Genomic DNA, 6,092 nt, shown 5'->3' with positions numbered 1-6,092 from the left:
CAAAAAACTAAAATTGAACAAAAAAAAAAAAAAAAAAAAAAAAAAAAAAAAAAATTCTTGAAAGTGAGACTTTCACTCAGAAGAACAAAATCAATTTCCATTGATTACAACAATGGATTCAGGAACTAGAGTTGGGGTATAGCTGCAAACGGAGGAAAGAAAGAAACCTGACAAATGTAGAGGACTCTGTTGTGGCTAATCTCAGAAAACCTACAAAAATCTGGTTTCTGAAGGTAAGATCTTACTGTGACTTATGAAACCTATATATCTTGTTTGCACCAATCAGTGTAGGAACTGGAATTTCCAACAATCAGTGTGGCTAGTGAAAGAAGCCCACTTGGATGTGTCTTGCGGGAAGTAATGGAGGGATACACAAAAATTAGGCAGAGGAGTGAGTCTATCTCTGTAACAGCAGTGAAGAGAAACCCTTTGAAAACCCCAGATGTTGTTTTGCTCTCCTTTTCCCAAGAACCTAGATGAGAAAAATTTAACTTAGTTATATATGAGTAATTGAAAAAAGAATGGACACACTGTTGACACAAAAGCAGTATAGGAAAAGACTTGCAAAGGAGTAGTGAAATGTATCCATTGTTGAAGAACACACACCACAACAATGTTGTCATGGAGAAGTTGAAAAATTTGTTCTAACATTAACGGCAAAATCTTCAAAAGGCACAGTGAAGGAATTGCTTCTATAAATTAAAACTACGTGGTACAAATGCAAGAACTTGGGAAGGGGTGATGAGAGACAATAGGAGCTGGTGACACATAGCTGGAGAAACTCAGAAAAGAAGTGAAGAAAAAATACCTTCACGAATTAAGAATATAAATGGAAGAATTACAAGGTAAAATGCATACTGAGATAGACACAGGCAGGAAAAGAAGAGACAGAAATGAGGAAGGCTAACAAAATGAAATGCAAGTAAAGAAAAACTACACAGGATTAGAGAGAATACAAAAGATGGAGAAGATAGGGAATGGTAATCCAATAGATACACAATTAGAGAAAAGAAATAAATGATGGGAAAATAAATATGTAAATATATTATTAAAGAAAGAAACATTCTTCAAATGAAAGATGACTTGAAATTTCACTTTGAAAAGAAACAACGATTACCAGGAAAAGCTGCCCCAGAGTCATCAATATTGAGATGTGTCCTAGTACAGTAACTAGAATTTAAATATAAAAAAAGAATTTTTTTAGACATGCAGGCAAAAGCAATCAGTAACTTATAAAGAAAAATACTGATACTGGCCTCAGAAGTCTTCACTGCAACTTTAGTGGAATCGAGCCATTCAGTATCAGTGGAACAAAGCTTACAAGAAACCAAAGAAAATAAATTAAGAACTAAGGTTTTTTTTTTTTCTTTTCTTTTAGCCAAATGGTTTTCAAGTACAATGGGAACAGACAAACAATGGTGAACATGCAAGAACTCGGGGACTATTATTCTCATGAAACCACCTTCAGGAAATCACTAGAATAATGAATGAAATTCGGCTTTCTAATAAATAAATAAAAGAGACATGCTGAATCAAAGACTGATTTTCAAGTTAATACATTCAATGTATTTATCTACTGACCTACATGTTAGAATATGAGAATTAAAGCAATATAATGCAATATAAACTTTATGGATCAAATAGACTCTGACAATATAAAAATGATATGAAATATAATGGCATCCATTGTCTAATGGCTGGGAGTCCAATAAAACCTCTTAAAAGAACAAATAAGTAGCATGACATTTAGCAACACAAAGATGAAATGTAATCCAAATTATTTCATAAATTATCTAGTCAAGCAGGAAGGCATTGAGGAATAAGAAACACTAATTTTTATCATTACTTACTTTAACAGACTAGCAGAAACATTTCTTACTTTAACTTAAAAATAGAGCAATGCAGATAAATAATTACAAAAGTAACACAGAACAAAATGAAAATCTTTGTAAATATTAAGAATACATATATAGGCTGGGCATGGTAGCTAACACCTGTAATCCCAGCACTTTTGGAGGCTGAGGCAGGTAGATCCTTTGAGCCCAGGAGTTTGAGACTAGCCTGGGCGACATGGTGAAGCCCTAACTCTACAAAAAATACAAAGTTAACCATGCGTGGTAGCACAATCCTGTAGTCCCAGCTACTTGGAGGGGCTGAGGCAGGAGGATCGCTTGAGCCTGGGAGATTAAAGGCTGCAGTGAGCCATGATTGTGCCACTTCACTCCAACCTGAGTGACGAAGAAAGACCTTGTCTCAAACACACACACACATACACACACACACACACACACAGAGAGAGAGAGAGAGAGAAAATACAAGAAAACAGAACACGGGCCGGGCGCGGTGGCTCAAGCCTGTAATCCCAGCACTTTGGGAGGCCGAGACGGGCGGATCACGAGGTCAGGAGATCGAGACCATCCTGGCTAACACAGTGAAACCCCGTCTCTACTAAAAAATACAAAAAACTAGCCGGGCGAGGTGGTGGGCGCCTGTAGTCCCAGCTACTCGGAAGGCTGAGGCAGGAGAATGGCGTAAACCCGGGAGGCGGACCTTGCAGTGAGCTGAGATCCGGCCACTGCACTCCAGCCTGGGCGACAGAGTGAGACTCCGTCTCAAAAAAAAAAAAAAAAAAAAAAAAAAAAAAAAAACAAACAAAAAAAAAAAAAAGAAAACAGAACACAAAATGAAGGAGTTTTACAAAGTAACAATTGAAAACATCACATATGTTTTACCACCAAATGCATGCACAAAACATAACAATGTAGCAGAACCAAAAGTAAATATTTCCATTATATCAATAAATGTAAATAAAATTTTCTCCTGTTTTATAGGCACAAGTAAAGATTTTTATATTTTATCACAGAAAATAGAGTTCTGTGTTTTATATCTACAATAAGAAAATTCAGAACACTTAACAAATAAAAAGATGAACAAACATATATCAGGGAAATGGAAACAAAGAGTAAGCAGGCATTGCAATCTTAATCAGAGATTAGGTGGCATAAAGCCTAAAACATGTTAAACAAGATAAAGAAGGATATTTTAAGCTGATCACAGAACAGATACCTTCCTATGAAAACAAAGCAATTATGAATATCTGTGTAGAACATTATATATCACCAACATTCCTACAGCAGCAATTATAAGATATTCAAGGAGCTAGCATGAAGACCACGGTTAGTAAGAGTCTTAATACTTTATAAAATGTAAGTAAAGTTTTGAATATTAAATGTCATATACACTTTTCAGACCAATCTCACTTAAGAGCATCAGTGCAAAAATCCTAATTAAAATATTAACAAATGAACCTGAATAGCACATTACTATATCAACACTAAGTGTATTTTTCTTTTTTATTAAAAAAGTTAGGAATGTTACTGTATTAGAAAATCTATTAACATATTTGATCACTTCCCTTACCTATAAAATGGAAGTACAATATTAGTATCCACTTTATGGGATCATTTTTTCATTGATTAAAAGAGTTATTACATACCAAATCTTTAGCAAAAATGCCTAGCATAGAGTGAGCCTTTCATAAATGTTATCTGTTGTGTTTATCAGCACTCACAAGATATTAAAAGATAACTATGCTTGCAATAGTAATATGTCTTCTTATAATTTTCTTAAATAATTAACTTCTTATGTTAATGTATTAATATTGTATTCTCATATTTTACCCCTTCTCCTTGGGGTTTTTATTATTATTCTTTTAGACCCTCTGTTCTTTTTGTAATTGAAATCAATTTGTAAAGTCAGAGAGTACCTGAGACCAACCAGTTACTTTAAAATAATTTCAAATGATAATAGTAATATATGAGTGCACTGCCTCTGTTTTAAATAGACTTTTTTTAGGGCAGTTTTAGGTTCACAGCAAAATATAGCAGAAGGTAGAGTTTCCACGTAGTGTCTACCACATACATGGACAGACATTGTCAACATCTCTCATGAGAGGGGTATATTTTTTATAAGCAATAAACTTATATTGATACATTATAAATATAAGTTTATATTTATATTTTTATTAAATTAATTTATTATATGTAGTTATTTATATTAAACTTATATTGATGACATTATCCTTCACCCACTGGTCGTGAGCTCAGTTTAGCATAGGGTTCACTCCTGATGTTGTGCCGATTCTATGGATTTTGACAGAATGTAGTAATGGCCTGTATGTATTATTGCAGAGTCGGGGCATACAGATCCTTTCACTGTCCTAAAAAAATTCTGTTTCACCTATCATTCCTCCCTCGCACCAGCTGCTAACAACTGACTGATCTTTCTTACCCCTATCTTATATTACCGCGCGATGTCCATCGGAATATGCAATACGATTGAAATCATATATTATAGCCTTTTCAGACAGCGCTTCTATTCACTTAAGTCGATATGCATTTAATATGCCTCTCATGGTTTGTTATTATTATTATTATTATTAATATTAGTATACTTTAAGTTCTGGGATACATGTGCAGAACGTGCAGTGTTTGTTACATAGGTATAAATGTGCCATGGAGGCTTGGGGTACCCATCAACCCATTATCTACATTAAGTATTTCTCCTAGTGCTATCCCTCCTCTAGCCCCCCACCCCCCGAGAGGCCCCAGTGTGTGATGTTCCCCTCACTGTGTTCATGTGTTCTCATTGCTCAATTCCCGCTTGTGAGTGAGAACATGCAGGGCTTGGTTTTCTGTTCTTGTGTTAGTTTGCTGAGAATGATGGTTTCCAGCTTCATCCATGTCCCTGCAAAGGACATGAACTCATCCTTTCTTATGGCTGCATAGAATTCCATGGTGTATATGTGCCATTTGCCATTTTTTCTTTATCCAGTCTATCATTGATGGGCATCTGGGTTGGTTCCAAGTCTTTGCTATTGTGAACAGTGCTGCAATCAACATATGTGTGCATGTGTCTTTATAGTAGAATGATTTATAATCCTTTGGGTATACCCACACCAGAACATTGCTTGCTGTGCTTAAGAATCAGATCAAAGTGAGACAGATGACCAAAAGCAACAGTGTCCTCAAGCTATGATAGGTCAAGGCACTGAAAAGCCATATGTCCTCTATCCTGGGCAATTGCAGAGACAAATATTTTGTGCTCAAACATAAAATCACAGCAGATATATTTTCTGGTGTCTTGGCAATGAGCTAGCTGGGAGCTGTGACTCCCCTTTACCCTAGTAGAATGGACTGCAAAGCTATCAGTTCCCCAGGCCTCCAGGTGTTAACATCACTGTATAAACAAGTCATTTGCACAAAGGGTATTTCAGGTCTTGGGAATAAACATCCCCCTGAAGAGCTGGTGCCTAATCTGACAACTGCTCCACCCCTTTTAAACATTCTCAAGGGCACTCTCACCGTAGTCCTATAAAAAATTAGAGGAAGAGGGGACAGGTTTCCTTCCTGGAGAACAGTGTCCTTTACAATTTCCCATTGTGTTTTTACCCTTATATGCTTCTCCAAGGGAGAAAAGAATGTGGCAAACAGCGTGCTGTATCTTGCTGTTCCTCTGTTTATAAATTTCCCCAATAGAGCCTGTTTTTTTGCAGACCAGGTGGCATTGTGACTTAGCTCTCTGCAGGACTGTAGGGAAAAACAGACAAATTCACATTGCTCTTTTAAAAATATTTATATTTGATTTAAGCACCATAGTTCTGTTAGTGGCATATAACAACTAATTAGGTCATAAATTCACTAGTCACATTTTAGTGCTTTTAATAAGATTTCAGAGAAACAACCTTCTCATCAGCAATAAATCCAAAATCGTATTTCAGAATGTTACTTCTGAAGGTAATACTTTCAATTTTTATTGATTCTAATTGTATGCAATTTTAAAAGGCACAATTCTCTAATACTGACACCAAGCTCTAGAGGTGTACCAAATCTAGGCCTCAATCTCTCATATACCATATGCGAAACTTATCAGTAATCTGACACTGAAAATCCTCTATGAGAGTAACATTTATAAACTTAAGATGTAGAAATATATGTGAGCTACAAAAGATTACTATTATTTAAATAGTAGTAAAAGTATAATACAATGATTTACATAAATTGTGAATTATATTTACTGTAATAAATAATAAA

This window comes from Rhinopithecus bieti, unplaced genomic scaffold (assembly GCF_001698545.2).
Source record: "Rhinopithecus bieti isolate Rb0 unplaced genomic scaffold, ASM169854v2 scaffold_14937, whole genome shotgun sequence".
Taxonomy (NCBI): Eukaryota; Metazoa; Chordata; class Mammalia; order Primates; family Cercopithecidae; genus Rhinopithecus; species Rhinopithecus bieti.
The sequence above is the reverse complement of the archived record's forward strand: the minus strand, read 5'-3'. Positions refer to the sequence as shown.